This window comes from Melanerpes formicivorus, unplaced genomic scaffold, assembly GCF_026170545.1.
Source record: "Melanerpes formicivorus ecotype bairdi unplaced genomic scaffold, bMelFor1.0.p_v2 SCAF_102, whole genome shotgun sequence".
Lineage (NCBI taxonomy): Eukaryota > Metazoa > Chordata > Aves > Piciformes > Picidae > Melanerpes > Melanerpes formicivorus.
In genome coordinates this window covers 228,770-251,019 of record NW_027142454.1, presented here as the reverse complement: position 1 = coordinate 251,019, position 22,250 = coordinate 228,770, and the positions used below count along the sequence as shown (strand labels likewise).

At 53.2% G+C, this 22,250-nt stretch overlaps 1 protein-coding gene across 2 annotated transcripts in view; it reads right to left on the bottom strand.

The window, feature by feature from the left end:
* Positions 1–22,250, bottom strand: part of GNAO1 (G protein subunit alpha o1) — a 230,871-nt gene that overhangs the window by 75,171 nt on the left and 133,450 nt on the right. The gene's annotated exons all lie outside the window — the stretch shown is intronic.

The following is a 22,250-nucleotide window of genomic DNA, read 5'->3' as shown; positions in this document are numbered from 1 at the left end:
ATGGTTTAGTTGATGAGATGGTGTTGGCTGATAGGTTGGACTTGATGATCTCAAAGGTTTCTTCCAACCTGGTTAATTCCTATTCTATTCTATTCTATTCTATTCTCAGGGCAGGGGCTTATTTTGATACCTGCCTCTCTGCAGTCAACAGGAGGTCCCTTTTGGAGTGGGAGAGGTTTTGGTGGGGGAAGAGGCTCCGTTTGCAGCGGAGTAGGAGAAGGGCTGGCAGGAAAGTTTATGGCTCCTGCTGAATGGCCATAAAAATATTCCAGACTTGGTGTGATTGTGCAGAGTGAAGCACTGAACTCTCCCTTTTATAGAGCCAGAGGAAGCAGGCAGAAGAAGTGTTTTTCAAAGCACTGCTCCCCCCTGCCAGGGCTGAAGCCCCTCTGTCAAGGAGCGTGGGGCCAACCAGGAGCTCAGGCATTTGTTAGATGCTTTAACGAGCAATTAAGGCTCCAAGAAGAGAAGATCCCCTCTTCTTTTCTCACTCTCCAGGCATCATCTCCAGCTGGGAATGACATTAAAATCTCCAGCCCCACCTGGGCCCAGCAGGTAGATTTTTGAAACACTGCCTGATTGACTTTTTCCCTTCCCACCTCCCCCGGGTCTGGCGCTCCCACTTTCCCGAGGTGAGAGGAGCTGAGCCTCCTGCCACGCTCTGCTTCTCTACTGCAGCCAGCAATTAAATCCAGAAAAACAAACCAGACCTTCAGTGCCATCCCCCACCCCCAGCCTAGCAGGTCCCATCTGATGGGCCTTTGGCTAATCAATATCAAGGTGGTATTTCAGCTACCCTGGGAGCTCAAAATAGGCAGTGCTCTGCCCCTGGGATTGCTGGAAGCAGCTACAGAATGGTGCTGCCTCCACTGCTGCCTCTGCTTTTCCCCAGCTGCTCAGTCTTCCATCCCCTGGCTTTGCACTGGCTTCCTTCAGGATGGTTCTGAAGTGGTAGGAGCAACCCTGCATCAGGAACAGTGTGGCCAGCAGGAGCAGGGAGGTCATTGTGCCCTGTGCTCAGCACTGGTTAGGCCACACCTTGAGTCCTGCCTGTGTCCAGTTCTGGGCCCCTCAGTTTAAGAAGGACATTGAGTCTCTTGAATGTGTCCAGAGAAGGGCAACAAAGCTGGGGAGGGGTCTGGAGCACAGCCCTGTGAGGAGAGGCTGAGGGAGCTGGGGTTGCTTAGCCTGGAACTGAGGAGCTACCAGGAGCACTGCTCTGCTCAGTTGCACCCTGGGGTAGGACAAGGGGCAATGGATGGAAACTACAGCACAGGAAGTTCCACAGCCTAAATCCTGTAACAGCCTTCACTGTGAGGGTCACAGAGCACTGGAACAGGCTCCCCAGGGAGGTTGTGGAGTCTCTTTCTCTGGAGACTTTCAAGGCCCATCTGGATGTGTTCCTGTGTGACCTGTGCTGGATTCTGTGGTCCTGTTCTGGCAGGGGGGTTGGACTCAAATATTTCAGAGGTCCCTTCCAACCCCTAACATCTTGTGAAGCTGTGAAAACCTGCCTGAATGTGATGCTGGGCAGCCTGCTTTATGGGTGACCCTGCTTTTAGGGGCACTAGATGATCTCCAGGGAACCCTTTCAGCCCCCACCATGCTGGGATTCTGTGATGTCCCTGGAGAGAGACCTTCTTGGAGGGGCCCAGCTCCTGACCTCAGAGCACAGTGCAATGGGCCTGGGCTGGTTTAGTGAGGCACAATGTCCTGTGAGCTAGGGGCACAATGTGACAGCTGAGGGAGCTGGGGTTGCTTAGCCTGGAGAAGAGGAGGCTCAGGGGAGACCTTCTTGCTGTCTACAACTCCCTGAAGGAAGGCTGTAGCCAGGAGGGGGGTTGGTCGCTTCTCCCAGGCAAGCAGCACCAGAACAAGAGGACACAGTCTCAAGCTGTACCAGGGGAGGTTTAGGCTGGATGTTAGGAAGAAGTTCTTCACAGCAAGAGTGATTGGCCATTGGGATGTGCTGCCCAGGGAGGTGGTGGAGTCACCATCCCTGGAAGTGTTTAGGAAGAGCCTGGCTGAGGCACTTGGTGCCATGGTTTAGTTGATTAGATGGTGTTGGGTGATAGGTTGGACTCAATGATCTCAAAGGTCTATTCTATTCTATTCTATTCTATTCTATTCTATTCTATTCTATTCTATTCTATTCTATTCTATTCTATTCTAAACTGAAACCCACCTCCTTCTCCTCCTCCTCCTCCTAGAGCATCTCAGAAATCAGGACCCAAGCTTCCCAGCTGAAGTGTGGCTGCATCCCAGTTATTTTCCTGGCATTTGCAGCCTGCCTGAGCTCTGGAAACAAAGCAGGGCTGGTGAATATGCCTCTTCCAGAGACATCCAGGGCCCAGCTCCAAGTCCATAGAGGAGTTTTGCAGACACTGAATAAACAGCTCCATGCATGGCTCTCCCCCTCACTCTCCCTCTCTTTCTCACACATCTGTGTTTCACAACTGACCTCTGAATCTGTCTGGCATCAAGCAGCTGCTGTGCATTGCAGAAGAGACAAACTTCCCTCTTCCTCCTCCACTCTTCCATCCCCTTTCAGGAGATTTAATCGAGGCCTCCCACCTCTTGGCTTGCTGAGAGACCCTGGAAGGTGCTGAGCTGGTGGAAAACTATGCAGTGGCTTATTCAAATCTACCCTTTACATAGAACCTTGAGGTGGGCACCCAAACTCCATCCTTTCTGCACTCTGCTTAGTTGGAGGTGGGTCTGGAAAGCTCCAGTGGTCTGGGAAAGAGGGGCTGATGGTGCTGTGAAGGTCAGCATGAGGCTCTCCAGCGATCTGCAACACCCCCAGAGCTAAAGCCTAACAAATGGAGTTAGAGCTGGCTGGCTTCCCATGGTGTGGTGCTGGCTGGCTTCTACCCTGCTGCTGTGGGACAGCTGACAAAAAGGCTTGGGATGCTGTTGGGATATGAGCAGGCAGGTGATGCTGGACAGCAAATGGAACCCAGCAGCCACAGAGGTGTGCAGATGCCCTCCAGAGGTGCTGCCTGGCCAGCAATGAGTAAAGCTCTAGGTTTCATATCCCTCTGGAGTCAAGGCAGTGACACAGCCTCTGACTATCTGGGCCACACAACTTCTGTGGGTCTGGTACTTGGTCTAAGATCTTCCTCTACAATAGAGGCTGTTTGGCCTGAAACAGAGCAGCCCCAGAGGGGATCTGCTCAATGCTCAGCAAGAGGTAAAGGGTGGGGGGCAAGAGAATGGGGCCAGACTCTTGTTTGTGGTACCCAGTGATAGAACAGCCTATTGCCCCCCACCCAAAGGTCCTTTAGTTCTTGCTGAGCATTGCTGAGATCCCCCCTGGGGCTGGAGCTTGGAGCACAGCCCTGTGAGGAGAGGCTGAGGGAGCTGAGGTTGCTTAGCCTGGAGAAGAGGAGGCTCAGGGGAAACCTTCTTGCTGTCTGCAACTCCCTGCAGGGAGGTTGTAGCCAGGAGGGGGTTGGTCTCTTCTCCCAGGCACCCAGCACCAGAACAAGAGGACACAGTCTCAAGCTGCACAAGGGGAGGTTTAGGCTGGTGGTGAGGAGAAAGTTCTTCCCAGCAAGAGAGATTGGCCATTAGGATGTGCTGCCCAGGGAGGTGGTGGAGTCCCCATCCCTGGAGGTGTTTAGGAAGAGACTGGCTGGGGTGCTTGGTGCCATGGTTTAGGTGATTAGATGGTGCTGGGTGAGAGGTTTGACTCAATGAGCTCAAAGGTCTTTTCCAACCTGGTTAATTCTATTCTATTCTATTCTATTCTATTCTATTCTATTCTATTCTATTCTATTCTATTCTATTCTATTCTATTCTATTCTATTCTATTCTATTCTATTCTATTCTAGTCTATTCTATTCTATTCTATTCTATTCTATTCTATTCTATTCTATTCTATTCTATTCTATTCTATTCTATTCTCCAGGCTCAACAGCCCCAGGGCTCTCAGCCTTTACTCCTCACAGAGATTCTCCAGGCCCCTCAGCAGCTTTGTAGCCCTCTCCACACCATCATCCCTCTCCACTGCCTAAGGGAGACAGGGCAGAGGGGACATGGCTTTGGTCCAAACTTTCCCACCACAAAGGTGGAAACAGACTTTGTCTTGGGAACAGAAAGGGAAAACAAGCCCCTGGGGTGGGAGAATTTGCAGCACAAAGCTGAAGTTTTGGTCCCATCCCTGGCTAAATGCCTCTTGTGTGTGATGATTTATAGGGCAGAGCCTTCCTGCTGGGAAGCCCTGCAGAGCTGGAACCTGGTAATTAGTTTAATGCTCAGAACTTGCTGCTGAACAGGGGGTGCTGATCTCCACCCCACACTTCATCTAGAGGACTTATCTGTGCCTCATACAGGGAAGGCTTACAGTCAGCAGTCCCTGAAGGAAGGGAGGGAGCTTCACTCAGAAAGAACCTTGCTTCACTTCATAGTCCTCTTTTACTTGGTGGTCTATGTTGAAGAGAGACATAGAATAGAATAGAATAGAATAGAATAGAATAGAATAGAATAGAATAGAATAGAATAGAATAGAATAGAATAGAATAGAATAGGATAGACCAGGTTGAAAGAGACCTTTGTAATCATCAATTCCAACCTATCACCCAACACCATCGAACCAACTAAACCATGGCACCAAGCACCCCAGCCAGGCTCTTCCTAAACACCTCCAGGGATGGGGACTCCACCACCTCCCTGGGCAGCACATCCCAATGGCCAATCTCTCTTGCTATGAAGAACTTTCTCCTCACCTCCAGCCTAAACCTCCCCTGCCACAGCCTGAGACTGTGTCCTCTTGTTCTGGTGCTGGTTGCCTGGGAGAAGAGACCAACCCCCACCTGGCTACAACCTCCCTTCAGGGAGTTGGAGACAGCAAGAAGGTCTCCCCTGAGCCTCCTCTTCTCCAGGCTAAGCAACCCCAGCTCCCTCAGCCTCTCCTCACAGGGCTGTGCTCCAGACCCCTCCCCAGCTTTGTTGCCCTTCTCTGGACACCTTCCAGCACCTCAACATCTTTCCTAGACTGAGGGGCCCAGAACTGGACAAGGTGAAGAGGAAAAATATCCTTCCACCCCACTCCAATCCTGCTAAATTCCAGCCCCTTGCTGCCTCACCAGCTAGCAGGGCATGGTGCCAGGCAACAAGGGCACTGTGGGAGCAGAGCTCCTTCACCAACCCCAACAGGTCCCCCTGCTTTGTTTAAAGCAGCAGCACTCTGTGAAGAGAGACCTCCCAAAAGAGGACAAAGCTTTGCTTCCAGCAGCTTTTTCTCTGCTGCACATCACTATTTCCTGGAGCAGCTCTTCCAAGAGAGATGATGGAAGAGTGCAAATGGAAGGGTGCAAACCTGTGGGTGTTTGAGGACTGTCACTGGCAGCAGTTCCCTCTGCACACACCCATGCATATGCCTCCTGCCTTTGCCTGCACTGCTCTGAGAGCTTTGATTCTTGGTCTGCAACTGCCCACACCCACGGATGGAGCCACAGGGTAATCCTGGAGACCTCTGTGGTCTCAGAAAGTCTCATATTGGCACCACGAAAGCGATGGGCTCCAAAAGCTCAGGGCAGAGAGGCTGGAAAGCTGCCAAGCAGAAAAGGACCTGGGGATGCTGGTTGACAGCCATCTGAACATGAGCCAGCAGAATGCTCAGGTGGCCAAGAAGGCCACCAGCATCCTGGCCTGCACCAGCAATAGTGTGGCCAGCAGCAGCAGTGGGGATCATGCCCCACTGGTGAGGCCACACCCCAGATCCTGGGTTCAGTTTTGGGTCCAATGCTCCAAGGACACTGAGGTGCTGGAGAGTGTCCAGAGAGGAGAGGCAAAGCTGGGGAAGGGTTTGGAGAACAGGGCTGGGGAGGAGCAGCTGAGGGAACTGGGGGTGTTTAGTCTGGAGGTGAGGAGGCTGAGGGGAGACCTCATTGCTCTCTGCAGCTCCCTGGCAGGAGTTTGGAGCTTCTGGAGGTTTGACTGCTCTCCCAAGCAGCAAGGAGGCTGCAGTGAGGTTGGGGTTGGTCTCTTCTCTCTAGTCTCAGGGGATAGAAGAAGAATTGGCTTGGAATTGTGCCAGGGGAGGCTGAGGTTGGAGATGAGGAAAAATTTCTTTGCTGCAAGAGTGGTCAGGGATTGGCACAGGCTGCCCAGGGAGGTGGTGGAGTCCCCATGCCTGGAGGTGTTCAGGAAACCTGTGTCCATGGCACTGTGGGACGGGGTTTGATGGCCAGGGTGGGGTTGGGTTGCTGGTTGGACTGGATGCTCCTGGAGGGCTTTTCCAACCCAACTCTATGATTCTGTGAGTCATTCTATGGCTGCTTAGCAAAATTTTGCCTGTGACTTCTTACTACCTTTACTACCCTTCCCTCTTAATCTCCAGCTGCCTGTGAATCCTCCGCTGCAGGGAGGACCAAGATTTTCAAGTGGGGGTGGAGGAGCTGCTGTGAGTGGAAGAGGTGTCTGATGGGGCTGGAGCTGAGAAGCAGGATAGGATAGGATAGAATAGAATAGAATAGACCAGGTTAGAAAAGACCTCAGAGACCATCAAGTGCAACCTGTCACCCAACACCTCCTGGCTACTAAACCGTGGCATCAAGTGCCACATCCAATCCCCTCTTCAACACCTCCAGGGATGGGTACTCCACCACCTCCCTGGGCAGCACATCCCAGTGGCCAACAACTCTCTCTGGGAAGAACTTTCTCCTCACCTCCAGCCTAAACCTCCCCTGGCACAGCTTGAGACTGTGTCCTCTTGTTCTGGTGCTGCTTGCCTGGGAGAAGAGACCAACCCCCACCTGGCTACAACCTCCCTTCAGGGAGTTGCAGACAGCAAGAAGGTCTCCCCTGAGCCTCCTCTTCTCCAGGCTAAGCAACCCCAGCTCCCTCAGCCTCTCCTCACAGGGCTGGGCTCCAGACCCCTCCCCAGCTTTGTTGCCCTTCTCTGGACACCTTCCAGCACCTCAACATCTTTCCTAAGCTGAGGGGCCCAGAACTGGACACAGGACTCAAGGTGTGGCCTAAGCAGTGCTGAGTCCAGGGCACAATGACCTCCCTGCTCCTGCTGGCCACACTGTTCCTGATGCAGGCCAGGATGCCATTGGCCTTCTTGGCCACCTGGGCACACTGCTGGCTCATGTTCAGCCTGCCATCAACCAGTACCCCCAGGTCCCTTTCTGCCTGGCTGCTCTCCAGCCACTCTGACCCCAGCCTGTAGCACTGCCTGGGGTTGCTGTGGCCAATGTGTAGAACCTGGGACTTGGATGTGTTCAATCTCATACCCTTGGACTCTGTCCATCTGTGCAGCCTGGCAAAACGAAGGCTTGGGTGCTTGCAGCAGGCTGGGAGGAGCAATTCCTTTGACCAGTGGGGATTACAGAGCCTAACCCCCAAGCAAGTTCTTCCTTACTGGAGCTGAGCTACTCCATGCACTAACAGATTTGCTTATAGATTGTTGCAGGTTGCTGCAGAGAAAGATTGTCCTAATATTTTCCCTACCAGAGCATCAAGAAAGTTCCCCAGCCTTTTGGGAGGGAGCAGGTGAGAAGAGGAGGAAGAAAAAGAGGGAAAGGAAGAGAAGAAGGAGTGGAATCTGGTGGGCTTGGTGTGAGCATTAACAGTCCAGGGGAAGTGATTCCCTGGGGGGTTATCAGCAGAAACTTTCTTTCAGAGGGGATGGCTCAGTGAGAGCTGAGGTGCAGCACCAGATGCCAGGACAGTGCATGAAACAAGCAGCTGGCAGAGACATCAGCTCACCAAGGAGGAGCAGAACTAGGCTGGGGCGGGGGCAGAAGAAATCTTTGATGCTGATGTGTGTATTTATTATTTATTCTTCTGGCACAAATATAGCATCAAAGTCTGTCAGCCCCCAAAAGTCCATCACCTGCCATGGTTGGGTTAGTCCTGCAGCTCTGTAACCATGGCATCACGTAGCAGTGACAAGGAGAAGCAGCCAGGAAGGGGGACAAAAACGCCTGGAGCTTGTGACACTTGTGAGGAGGCAGCAGAAGGGCTAAGAATATCTGTGAGCATCTTGCTAGCCTGGGCATCTGTGGGGCTCAGCTGGGATGGGAAATGGCATGCAAGGGCCCCACTGCTCCCTGGGGGGTTATCCCGTGGGATACACGTGGGGTAGTAGGAATTCACTTTAGGGGGAATGGATCCAATCTAGAGCAGGCTGCAAGGAGACCTTCTTGTGGCCTTCCAGTATCTGCAGGGGGCTACAGAAAAGCTGGGGAGGGACTTTTGAGGGTGTCAGGGAGTGATAGGACAGGGGGGGGTGGAGCAAAACTAGAAATGGGTGGATTCAGATTGGATGTTAGAAGGTCTTCACCAGGAGGGTGGTGAGACACCAGGGAGGTGCTGGCAGCCTCATGCCTGAAGGTTTTGAAGTCCAGGCTGGAGGTGGCTGTGAGCAACCTGCTGTAGTGTGAGGTGTCCCTGCCCATGGCAGGGGGTTGGAACTGGCTGATCCTTGAGGTCCCTTCCAACAATTCTGTGATATGGGATGAATCCCTTCCCCAAACATTGTAGTGCCATTGCAGGGCCCCATGGAACAGTGGGGATGGCAGCAGCTCCTCTCTGCAGTCAAGAATGGAAATAGCTGCAACATCTCAAGCGCCACAGAATCACTAAGATTAGGCAAAGACTTCTAAGATCATCAAGTCCAACCTTCTACCCAACACCTCCATGACCACCAGAGCATGTCCTGAAGTGCCACATCTACTCATGTTCTTGAACACCTCCAGGGATGGGGACGCCACCATCTCCCTGGGCAGCCTGTGCCAATCCCTAACCACTCTTACTGGAAATAAACTCTTCCTAACATCCAACCCAAGCCTCCCTTACTGCAGCCTGAGGCTATCATGCCTCGTCCTGTCATTAGTTACTTGAGAGAAGAGGCAAACAGCAGCCTCACTCCACCCTCCCTTCAGGTAGCTGTAGAGAGCAATGAGGTCTCCCCTGAGCCTCCTCTTCTTCAGGCTAACCACCCCAGCTCCCTCAGCCTCTCCTCATAAGCCATGCCCTCCAAACCCCTCACCAGCTTTGCTGTCCCTCTCTGTACCTACTCCAGCACCTCACTGCCCTTCCTGTGCTGCAGTGCCCAAATCTGGATGCTTCTCAAGGTGCAGCCCCACCAGTGCTGAGTACAGGAGCACAATCACTGCCTCTCTCTTGACAGCTGCGACCTGGTGGTGGTCACCTTTGTGGCTGTGACACTGCCAGTTGCAGCATCATAGAATCACAGAACCACAGAGCCATAGAATCACAGAATCTTAGAATCACAGAATCATAGAACCATAGAATTGTTAGGGCTGGAAGGGATCTCAAGGCTCAGCCAGTTCCAACCCCCCTGCCATGGGCAGGGACACCTCACACTACAGCAGGTTGCTCACAGCCACATCCAGCCTGGCCTTCAAAACCTCCAGGCATGAGGCTGCCAGCACCTCCCAGGGCAACCTGTGCCAGTGTCTCACCACCCTCCTGGGGAAGAACTTCTTCCTCTCATCAGTCTGAATCTCCCTTCCTCTAGCTTGGATCCATCCCCCCCAGTCCTATCCCTCCCTGACACCCTCAAAAATCCCTCCCCAGCTTTCTTGTAGCCCACTTCAGATCCTGGAAGGCCACAAGAAGGTCTCCTTGGAGCCTTCTCCTCTCCAGACTGAACAACCCCAACTCTCTCAGTCTGTCCTCATAGGAGAGCAGCTCCAGCCCTCTGCTCATCCTCGTGGCCCTTCTCTGGACACCTTCCAGCACCTCCAGATCCTTCCTGTAATAGAGGCTTCAGAACTGGACACAGAGCTCCAGGTGGGGTCTCACCAGAGCAGAGTAGAGGGGGAGAACTCCTCATAGAATCACAGCATCAGAACTATAGAACCATGGAATCATCATGGACTGGTCTGGGTTGGAAGGGACCTCTGAAGTTCCTCTTGTTCAATCCCCTCTACAGTAAGCAAGGACATCCTCAACTAGATCAGGGCAGTCACAGAATCATAGAATCAATCAGGTTGGAAAAGACTTCAGAGATCATCAAGTCCAACCTGTCACCCAACACCTCATGGCTACTAAACCATGGCACCAAGTGCCACGTCCAGTCCTTTGCTGAACACCTCCAGGGACAGTGACTCCACCACCTCCCCTCACTGCCCATCCTGTTCCAGTGCCTTCCTTCCTTGCTTCCCTCTCTTTGTGCCAACCTCCCTGGGTCTGCAAGACCTTGCAGCTGCTGCAGCTGGGAGCCCTCCCTAGGTGGCTGTGCAGTGCAGAGGACCCTGCTGACAGGAGTAACAGAGGACCCTGCTGACAGGAGTAACAAGGCACAGGCTTAATACTCCACTGATTATGTTTTGGAAGATAATGGAGATTCACTCTTTCCCCCACCCCCACCCCTCCCTTTTTTTTCCCCCTTTCTGGAATGCTTTTGCTGGGCTTGGAACTATTTCAAGTAGCAGCAGGGGATTAGGGAGCTTCTTTTAATCAGCTTTTGTTTTGTTTCCTTTTTTTCCTTACGCCTTTGCAGAAGAAAGAGTGAAAGCCTACTCTGAAACGTTCTCCACGGAAGGATGGGGATTTGGCAGTGTCACGCCTCTGGGTGAGGGGAAAGAGGAGCAGCACAGCCTCTCACCACCTCCCAAAGCCCCCATGCAGAAGGGGGCAGGCAGATGGGGGCAGGAGGAGCTGGTGATTGGCGCTCAGAGGGGGGTGGGGGGGGGGGTGTGGGTGGTGCTGTCCGTGCTCTCCGGACTCGCCCTGCGCCACGCAGAAGGAGTGCAAAGAGAAGCTGGGAGTGAAGACTCTCTCAGTTGTCTGACAGGTCTGGAAAGCTGACTTCACCTAAACTCTGGAGCCTGGGCCTGTAGCCACCCTGCACACCTCAGCAGGGGCTTGTGTGGTGGCCCCTTCAGAACCCCCAACCAACTCCAATGCCTGCCATTCTTATCATAGTATCATAGTATCAATCAGGGTTGGAAGGGACCACAAGGATCATCTAGCTCCAACCCCTCTGCCACGGGCAGGGACACCCCACACTAGATCAGGCTGCCCAGAGCCTCATCCAGCCTGGGCTTAAACACCTCCCTGGACAACCCATTCTTGGTCCCTTTTCTCTCTCTCTTCTCTGCTGTTTTGCTTTTTCTCTGCCGGTGCCCCTCTCCCTCCCTGGTGCTGCCTCTGCCTGTCCAGCCGCGGCCACCCCAGCCCCAGGCAGAGCCCTGCCTGCCCAGCCCTCCCCTGGAGATGCCACTTCTCTTGCAGGAGCTCAGCCCATGGTGTGCTGGACAAAAATATCCCCTCTGGAGTGAGCGATGCCAGGGAGGTTCTTGCCTTCCCTCCACCTCCCAGGACTACTTTCTGCCTTTGGCTACAAGCCTGCTGCATCTTTGTGTGCCTAACAAAAATAACCTAAAAGTACTCGGGGAGCAAGACAAGAGCAATCCCAGAGACTCCAAACATCTAAAGGGGCTTTGTTTCCAAGGCAACATCTTGTCTCCTAGCTGCAAAAGGCCACGGGAATGGAGGCAGCCTATGGAAAACGAAGAGCTCAATGAAAACAACAACAACAACAACAAAAATATCTGCTGGGGACCCTGTCAGGGAGGGAGGGGTGTCGGGAGGGGGAGGGGGTGGTGGGCAGGAAAGAGTGAAGCCAAGCAAGCCGGGACTAGCCGCAGCAAGCCTGCCAAGGGACGGGCTGCAAATTTATCTCCTGAGAAGCAGAGTCCTGCCCCCATTGAAATGCATAGCACCACTTCCAGTGACTCAATGGGAGCAGGGGAGCTTGCACAAATCTGCTTTTCTTTTCTTTCCCCCCTATCTCCCCCCCTTCCCCCCCCACAGAGTGCTTGAAGATTGGAGCTAGCTAAAAAAATTCCATTGTCCGAGCCGGAGCCTTCCTGGCTCCCAGGAGCTTTCCTGCCAGGGCTGCAAGAGCAGCTATTGATTTGAACCACCCAAGTTCTCAGGGCTGGAGCTGCCTCCTGCCCTCCACACCCCAAGGCAGCCAGGTGGGATGTGCCAGAGCACCAGAGCATCCCTCTGGCTCGTCCCTTCAGCTCTCCTCACTGAAAAACCTGAGTTTTCACCGAGGTTTGAAGGCATCCAGAGCTGTGCAGTGCCTGGCCGGCACAGCGTGGTAAGGCTTGGCAAGGACCTCTGGAGATCATCAGGGACCTGCCAAGGCAGGCTCACCTAAAGATGCTCACTCAGGAACAGGTCCAGGTGGGTTTGGAATGTCTCCAGAGAGAAGGGCACTGCCCCACCTGTCTGGGCAGCCTGCTCCAGTGCTCTGTCATCTTTACCTTAAAGAAGTCCCCCCCCATGTCTGGATGGGACTTGTGATGTTCCAGTTTGTGCCCCTTGCCCCTTGTCCTGTCACTGGGCACCACCCAAAGAAGCCTGGTGCCACCCTCCTGACAGCCACTCTTTGCTTATTGATCAGCACTGACAAGATCTCCCCTCAGGCTGCTCTTTTCCAGACTAAATAGCCCCAGTTCTCTCAGCCTTCCCTCACAAGAGAGCTGTTCCAGTCCCCACAGCAGCTTTGTAGACCTTTTCTGTATCCTCCCCAGCAAGTCCCCATCCCAGATCCCCTATCTGAGTGCAGTCCAAGCTGCAGCACAAGGTTTTTGCCCCTGGCTGCCAGGATGGTTTGGCTCTTGGGGCCTTCTGAGCCAGATGTGCAGATCTGAGGCTTCAGGAACAGGACAGCACAGAGCCCTCTGTCCTCCATCTCCACTGGTAACACCCTGAGAGCACTCTGCCTGGCAGAGAGCAGGGGCACAGGCCTGTGGTGCTGTATAAGGTTGCCCTTAGGCGAGTGAGTGCTGCAGTGAGACGTCCCTGAGCTGGTTGCTGAGGGTTCATATAAGCCTGAGGGGGAAGAGACCCTCAGCACCACACTTGCTTGCAGATGCCCTGCTCTTACCTTTTCTCTCCCTCCTGTCTCATGGGAATGCCTCAAAGCTTTAGGGTCAGCCAAGGGAGCTGCTGGAGCTTTTCTTCCATAGAATCATAGAATCAGTAAGGTTGGAAAAGACCTCAGAGATCATCCAGTCCAACCTGTCACCCAACACCTCATGACTACTAAACCATGGCACCAAGTGCTACATCCAATCCCCTCTTGAACACCTCCAGGGATGGGGACTCCACCACCTCCCTGGGCAGCACATTCCAGTGGCCAACAACTCTCTCTATGAAGAACTTTCTCCTCACCTCCAGCCTAAACCTCCCCTGGCATGGCTTGAGACTGTGTCCTCTTGTTCTGCTGCTGGTTGCCTGGGAGAAGAGACCAACCCCCACCTGGCTACAACCTCCCTTCAGGGAGATGGAGAGAGCAAGAAGGTCTCCCCTGAGCCTCCTCTTCTCCAGGCTAAGCAACCCCAGCTCCCTCAGCCTCTCCTCACAGGGCTGTGCTCCAGACCCCTCCCCAGCTTTGTTGCCCTTCTCTGGGCAGGTTCAAGAGTCTCAATAACCTTCTTAAGTTGAGGAGCTGGACAGAGGACTCAAGGTGTGGCCTAAGCAGTGCTGAGTACAGGGGCATGTCCCAGGAGGCATCATGGATGCCACAGGAACGTGACAGCTGTTGGGTCAGGAGCTCCTCTGGAGCTGACTCCCAGCTCCTTGGCATCATGACCAACATGAAGCTGCACCATGCCAGGCATGGGCTCCAAAGATGGGGAAGAGAAGATGAGCAGAGAGCCCAAAAGCACTTGCCTGGGGTGGCCAGGAGGAACAGAGGACATTGGGGATGTGTTGGTGCTGGGTTTTGCCCTGGCTAGAGCCATCCTTGGGGCCACCCTCTCCCTCAGAGACTCTTTGGATTGAAGATGTCCTGCCTCATATTCAAACATTCCCTTTCACTGATGCCTTCCCTTTGTACCTTTCCCTCAGTCCCACACCAGCAAAAGGTTTGCAGAGGGAGAGCTGCTGGGAAATGCTCCCTTCACACTGTGGGTTTTTTTTCACACCCTCTGCTGTGGGCTGAGAAAATCCATCCTCATGGATGGACAGCTGCTCTTTATTATTCATCCTGGCATGCCAAGCAGAGCTCTAGCTGAGCACATTTTGAGGTTTCCTGCTCGCTCCCCACTCCTTGAAATGGTTCTAATTCAGCTCAACTCCAGGGAATTCCTCCCAAATTACCCCAGTGGAGCAAGGTTGGCATTAGGACCCCAGCACCCCTCCATTATTATCATCTGATAATTTTCTGCCCTGAAGTCCTTTGCAGTGTTCTTGGAACACCTTCTGCTGCTGGAACTCTCATTCTTACGTGGCTGAATCATAGAATCATAGAATCAATAAGGTTGGGAAAGACCTCAGAGATCATCAAGTCCAACCTGTCACCCAACACCTCATGACTACTAAACCATGGCACCAAGTGCCACATCCAATCCCCTCTTGAACACCTCCAGGGATGGGGGCTCCACCACCTCCCTGGGCAGCACATCCCAATGGCCAACAACTCTCTCTGGGAAGAACTTTCTCCTCACCTCCAGCCTAAACCTCCCTTGGCACAGCTTGTGACTGTGTCCTCTTGTTCTGGTGCTGGTTGCCTGTGAGAAGAGACCAACCCCCACCTGGCTACAACCTCCCTTCAGGGAGTTGTAGAGAGCAAGAAGGTCTCCCCTGAGCCTCCTTTTCTCCAGGCTAAGCAACCGCAGCTCCCTCAGCCTCTCCTCACAGGGCTGTGCTCCAGACCCCTCCCCAGCTTTGTTGCCCTTCTCTGGACACGTTCAAGAACCTCTGTGTTCTTTTGGTCCTGCCAAACCCCTGCTCCCTCCTATTCAGCTCAACAAGCCACGAAGACCTGGTGCTGCCAAGTGGGCTCTCAGCTGCCAAGGGAAAAGGAGCTAATCAAAGGAGGAAAACCGCCCTGGTGCCAGGCTCCATTCCCAGCTCAGCACCCATGGGCTGGACCAGCCAGTTCCAAGCAGCTCCTGTTCTGCACACCCCAGGTGGAGAGCTCTGGGCTCCATCAGGCCTGGTTCCTGTTCTGCACACCCCAGGGGGAGAGCCATGGGCTCCACCAGGCCTGGTTCCTGTTCTGCACACCCCAGGGGTAGAGCCATGGGCTCCACCATGCCTGGTTCCTGTTCTGGCCTCAAGTTGTGCCAGGGCACATTTAGGTTGGACAATGTGGAACAATTTCTTCCCCCAAACGGTTCTCAAGCCCTGGAGCAGGCTGCCTTGGGAAGTGCTGGAGTGCCCATCCCTGGAGGGACTGAAAAGCTGTGTGGGTGTGGTGGTGAAGGCAATTGTTTAGTGGTGGACTTGGCAGTGCTGGGTCAGTGGTTGGACTCCAGGATCTTAAAGGACTTTTCCAGCCAGGAAAGTTCTTTGGTTGTATGCCAGGCAGCTCATGCTGTGCTGGAGCCCTAAGTGCTGAAGCCTGCCTCGTTCCTCTAGAGCCTCAGCTGAAGGGGTCATGCTCTACAGCAGCCACTGTTGTGTCAGCCTGGGGCTGTTGAGTCTTGCCATCCAAAGCCATCTGCAAGCTTTGCACGGAGCGAGGTTGGGGATAAGGAGCTCCTGAGGCACTGTGATGTGCAGTGAGCATCCTCCTCCTGTGCTCTGCTGTCAGGTGCACAGCTCCTCCTCTGCCTGACTTCCAAGCACTGGGCTGAGCTTTGCTGCCTCTGTGGGACTGCTAATTCCCCTCTCTTCACCCTTAGCCATGCTGCTCTCACCTGCCCATCCATCCTTAAACTGGAGTTGAGTCACTTAATGGGCTGGGTTGGAAGGCACATTAAAGATCATCCAGTTCCAAGGCCCCTGCCATGGGCAAGGACACCTCCCACCAGCCAGGTTGCTCAAGGCCTCATCCAGCCTGGCCTTGAACACCTCCAGAGAGGGGACATCCAGGACTTTCATGGGGAACCTGTGCCAGTGTCTCCCCACCCTCACTGCCAAGAATTCCTTCCTCATCTCCAGTCTCAGTCTCCCCTCTTCCAGCTCAAAGCCATTATCTCTCACTGTGGCACTGCAAGCCCTTGTCAAAAGTTCCTCCCCAGCTTTCCTGTAGCCCTTCAGGTACTGGAAGGCTGCTCTAAAGCTCCCCCAGAGCTTTCTCTTCTCCAGTCTGAACAGCCCCAGGTCTCTCAGTCTGTCTCTATAGGGGAGATTGGACATTAGGAGGAAGCTCTCCACAAGGGCAGTGGTGAAATACTGGAATGGGTTGCCCAGAGAGGTGGTGGAAGCCCCATCCCTGGAGACATTCAAGGCCAAACTTGATGTGGTCCTGAGCAACCTGATCTAGTTGAAGGTGTGGAACTCAATCTCCCTGCACCTCAGCACATCTTCCCTTTGGTTTTCCTTCTCCATTTTAGTGAGCTTCACAAAACCCCCTCCAGCATTTGGGGGGGCATCAAAGACATGAAAATAAACCCAACCCTGCCTAACCTACACCACCCAACCTGCCATCCTACCCCACCAGGCCAGCCTGCTGGCCTCCTAATTTAATAACCTTCTCCATTTCATACAATCATACAATCAACCAGGTTGGAAAAGACCTCAGAGATCATCAAGTCCAACTCATTACCTAATACCTAACACCTCATGACTACCAAACCATGGCACCAAGTGCCACATCCAGTCCTTTTTTGAACACCTTCAGGGATGATGACTCCACCACCTCCCTGGGCAGCACACGCCAATGGCCAATTATTCTTTCTGTGAAGAATTTCTCCTCACCTCCAGCCTAATCTTCTCCTGGTGCAGCTTGAGACTGTGTCCAGGGCTGTGCTCAAGGCCTCTCCCCAGCCTCATTGCCCTTCTCTGGACACCTTCAAGAGTCTCAATGTCCTTCTTACACTGAGGGGCCCAGAACTGGACACAGGACTCAAGGTGTGGCCTAACCAGTGTTGAGCACAGGGCACAATGACTTCCCTGCTCCTGCTGGCCACACTACTCCTGATGCAGGCCAGGATGCCATTGGCCTTCTTGGCCACCTGGGCACACTGCTAGCTCATGTTCAGCCTACTAGCAACCAGTACCCCCAGGTCCCTTTCTGCCTGGCTGCTCTCCAGCCACTCTGACCCCAGCCTGTAGCACTGCCTGGGGTTGTTGTGGCCAAAGTGCAGCAGCTGGCACTTGGATGTGTTCAGTCTCATGCCCTTGGACTCTGCCCATCTATGCATCCTGGCAAGGGCCCTCTGCAGAGCTCTCCTACCCTCTAACAGACCCACACCTGCCCCCAGCTTGGTGTCACTGCTAACTCTCTCCTCATCCCCCAGCTGGGAGCATGAACCCTGGCAGGATTTATTTCTCTGTTTTTTCCTGTACTGGGAAATGTTTCCCTGCTGCTGTGAGAGGCTGTTTGTTTGCTGGGCTTCTTTTCTTTCCCCCCTATCAGATGAAGATGGCTGCTCTGCCAGCTCCCCATGGAAGTTTAATAGCATTCCAAAGCCTCTGTTCTACATAAATATGAATGCATTTCATCCAAGAGTGAGCCTGGTAGTGGAGGAGCAGCATTGCTAAATCACTCAGATTATTGTCTGAAGGACTTGCAGTCAACTGTGGCTTGGCTATTACAGCTCCAAAAGTGTGTGTGTGTGGGGGGGGGGGGGAATGGTGGAGGAGAAATAAAAATGAGTAGGGAATCATGGAAACCTCTTTAAATGAGGGAGCTTCTGCACAGAGATCATCAAGGTATAAAAATGGCATTGTCAAGCAGCAGGTCTGGCCCCAGGAGGATGGGCCAGCTGCAAGCAGCCTCCAAATTATTCACTGCCAATTGCTTGCTTGCTTGCTTGCTGCTCTGACTTATTTACACTCCAAGAGATTTCTGGAGTGTGTTTATTTAAGAGAGATGCATCCAGAGGCTCTGGGAAGGTGGTAGAGGGGGGACAAGAGGGGGAGGATAGAGGAGCTCTTCAAAGGAATCCAACCCTGCCAAGATCTAGAATCATAGAATCATGGAAACAGTAAGGCTGGAAAAGACCTCAAAGATCATCAAGTCCAACCTGTCACCCAACACCTCAGGACTACTAAACCATGGCACCAAGTGCCACATCCAGTGCCCTCTTGAACACCTCCAGGGATGGGGACTCCACCACCTCCTATGAAGAACTTCTTCCTAACATCCAGCCTAAACTTCCCCTGGCACAGCTTGAGACTGTGTCCTCTTGCTCTGGTGCTGGGTGCCTGGGAGAAGAGACCAAACGCCTCCTGGCTACAACCTCCATTCAGGGAGTTGTAGAGAGCAAGAAGGTCTCCCCTGAGCCTCCTCTTCTCCAGGCTAAGCAACCTCAGCTCCCTCAGCCTCTCCTCACAGGGCTGTGCTCCAGACCCCTCCCCAGCTTTGTTGCCCTTCTCTGGACACATTCAAGAGTCTCAATGTCCTTCTTGAACTGAGGGGCCCAGAACTGGGCACAGGACTCAAGGTGTGGCCTAACCAGTGCTGAGACAGGGCAGATTGACTTCCCTCCTCTTGCTGGCCACACTGTTCCTGATGCAGGCCATTTTATTGCACCCTTCAACCCCTCCATGTGAAGAAGAGGTGGGAGCTCACTAAGTTGCTGCTGCTTAGTGCATTAAGTGTCTGGTTTGCTGAAGGCAAGAATCTCTCTCCAACTCCCTGAAGGGAGGTTGTAGCCAGGTGGGGGTTGGTCTCTTCTCCCAGGCACCCAGCACCAGAACAAGAGGACACAGTCTCAAGCTGTGCCAGGGGAGGTTTAGGCTGGAGGTGAGGAGAAAGTTCTTCCCAGAGTTTTTGGCCATTGGGATGTGCTGCCCAGGGAGGTGGTGGAGTCACCATCCCTGGAGATGTTTAGGAAGAGCCTGGATGAGGCATTTGGTGCCATGGTTTAGTTGATTAGATGGTGTTGGGTGATAGGTTGGACTTGATCTCAAAGGTCTGTTCCAACCTGGTTAATTCTATTCCATTCTATACATTCAGCAATGCAGGATAAACCTTTACACCTCTGCCCAAGTGTCTCCCAGGTTCATCTGTCCATCTTGGAGATGCCTACCTAGGACATTCTTCTCCAGGTGCTGGTGCAAGGTCTCCAAGCCTGCTGCCTGGAGCAGTGGCACAGGATGACAATGCTGTACCAGTTTGCTGTAGATGTAGCTCCAGGCAAGCAGTGGTTATTTTCCTACTGCTTTGCTCCTCTGAGTGATGCTGTCCAGCACCTTGTAACTCCAAAAGTCAGGACCCCTTCTTGTTCCCACTGCTGCATGTATAATTTATGTGACGAGCTCCTTCCCAGTGCTGCCACCAGACCTTTGACACCACCTGCCCTGGCTGCTCTGGCAGCACAACTCCATTTTTACAAGGAGTGAAAGATGTCTTCTGCTGCTCAGAGTTGTGTTTTTTGGCAAGGGGATCTCCCATGCAGATACTCCCCTGGAGAGGCCACACCTGGCGCATTGCATCCAGTTCTGGGCTCTCCAGTTCAAGAGGGACAGGAGTGTCCAGCAGAGGCTATGAGGCTGATTAAAGGACCTGAGCATCTGTCTGAGGAGGAAAGGCTGAGACCTGGGGAAGAGAGGACTGAGAGGGGATCTGATCAGTGTCTATAAATAACTGAAGAGTGGGTACAAAGAAGAATGGGCCAGGCTCTTGTCAGTGCTGCCCACTGATAAGACAAGGGAAAAACAGGCACAAACTGGAACCCAGGAAGTTCCACCTCAACATGAGGAAAAGCTTCTTCAGGAAGAAGTTCTTCCCCATGAGGGTGGTGAGACCCTGGCACAGGTTGCCCAGGGACCTCCCAGGCATGAGGTGGAAGCCTCCTGCCTGGAGGTTTTGAAGGCCAGGCTGGATGTGGCTGTGAGCAACCTGTTGTAGTGTGAGGTGTCCCTGCCCATGCCATTGGCCTTCTTGGTCACCTGGGCACACTGCTGGCTCATGTTCAGCTGCTGTCAACCAGTACCCCCAGCTCCCTTTCTGCCTGGCTGCTCTCCAGCCACTCTGACCCCAGCCTGTAGCACTGCATGGGGTTGTTGTGGCCAAAGTGCAGCACCCAGCTGCACTTTGTCCATCTACCAAAGGAATAGTGCCAAGCACGGGCTAAGCTGCAGGCTGCCTCTGGCAGCCCAAATCATCAGACATGGCAAGCTCTGCAGGATTCAGGTAAAGGTTTGCATCTGCTGCCCCGGAGCTAAGAATAGACCTTTGTGTTTATACCGTCAGAGGGAGAGGCTTGAAGTCAGAGAGACCTTCAGAGCGCAAAGATGCTCAGACAGTTCAGCACAGGAATTGTGTCCCTGGAGCTGGAGTGGGAAGCTGCTGACGTCTCAGCAGAGGCATGCAGCTCCCTGCGGGCCCTGCCGGCCCGGCGGCGCCTCCGGCAGAAGACAAACACCAGGCTCTTCCCTCCTGCCTTGCAGGAGACTCTTCCTGCTCAGGGTATCACAGAATCATAGCAATCATGGGCTTGTGAGCTCAGGGTGAGTGGTTGGACTTGAGGATCTCAAAGGTCCCTTCCAAGCTCAGCAGTGCTGTGCTTCCATGTGTTATTTCCAGTACTGTGCTGGGCAGCATCACTGATGTGATGCCAGAGGATGAAGGTGAAGAGAACAAGAGGACACAGTCTCAAGCTGTGCCAGGGGAGGTTCAGGCTGGATGTTAGGAAGAAGTTCTTCCCAGAAAGAGAGCTTGGCCATGGGGATGTGCTGCCCAGGGAGGTGGTGGAGTCACCATACCTGGAGGTGTTTAGGAAGAGCCTGGCTGGGGTGCTGGGTGCCATGGTTTAGTTGATTAGATGGTGCTGGGTGATAGGTTGGACTCAACGATCTCAAAAATCTCTTCCAACCTGGTTAATTCTATTCTATTCTATTCTATTCTATTCTATTCTATTCTATTCTATTCTATTCTATTCTATTCTATTCTATTCTATGCTATCCCATCCCATCCCATCCCATCCCATCCCATTCCATTCCATTCCATTCCATTCCATTCCATTCCATTCCATTCCATCCCATCCCATCCCATTCCATTCCATTCCATTCCATTCCATTCCATTCCTGCCTATCCCCACAACCAAACCCCACACTTTGCTGTAGAAGCAGAGAATCCCCTGGGCTGGAAGGGACCTCCAAAGGTCATCCAGTCCAAACTCCTCTGCAGTCAGCAGGGACATGCCCAACTAGATCAGGCTGCCCAGGGCCCCTTTGAGCTTCACCTTGAGTATCTCCTGGGATGGGGTCTCAGCCACCTCCCTGGGCAACCTGTTCCAGTGTTCCACCACCCTCATGGTGCAGAATTTGTCCCTAGCATCCAACCTAAATCTGCTGTTCTCTCCTTTCAAACCATTGCCCCCATCCTAATCTCTGCAGGCATTCACAAAGATCCCCTCTGCTGCCTTCTCGTAGCCCCCTTCAGGTACTGGAAGGCTGTTCTTAGGTCTCCCTGGAACCTCCTCTTCTCCAGGCTGAACAACCCCAGCTCCCTCAGCCTGTCCTCGTAGCAGAGGTGCTCCAACATAGCAGAGGTGGGGAGCAGCCTGCCCCTTGCAGTGCTGTCCTGTGCCCCACTGGATACCCCTGCACCATGCTGAGCTCCCCATGCGCTGTGTCTGCCTCGTGTCTTTATTTCAGGGAAGGCTTTTCCCACTGAGTTATTCTCCAGGTCCTGTCCTTCTCAGAAGCTGATTTCTGACTAGATCAGAGGATGAAATGAAAGAGCTAGTGGGAAAAAAATGCAAAACATCCTTTTAATGAAAAATAAAATAAAATAGAGGCCTCACAGCCATAACAGATGCCTGGGTTCCTCTGATGTTCCCATACTTTAAGAGCTGTGCCCCTCTCTCCTGGGACCATGACAGCAACATTCAGTTTTTCCCCTACTTCAGATGCTTTCAAGCTCAGAAATGTTTCCAGAAGTACAACAAATGCTTGCTTTCAGCCCTTGTTTAATGTATCTCTCATTCCTCCCAAGTAGGGTTTTTCCCCAAGAGAACCCCAGCAGGGTGGGGGTTGGAGGAGATCTCTGGAGATCACCCAGTCCAACTCCCCCTGCTCAGGCAGGGCACCCACAGCAGCTGGCCCAGGAGCACAATGGCCAGGTGGGGTTGGAAGCTTTATAGAGAAGGAGATTCCACAAGCTCTCTGGGCAGCCTGCTCCAGGCCTCCAGCACCCTCACACCAAAGAATTTTCACCACCTATTCAGATGGAACCTTCTGGGTTCCAGCCTGCACCCATTGCCCCTTGCCTTGTCACTGAGCACATTTTCTGCCTTCCCCTTTTGTTCCTTCGCTCTCCAGCTGAAGGAGAAAATCTCCCAACCTGAAAAGTACATAGAGGGAGGGTGCTGTTTCTCTCACTCCACATGTTCAGTGGCTGTGGT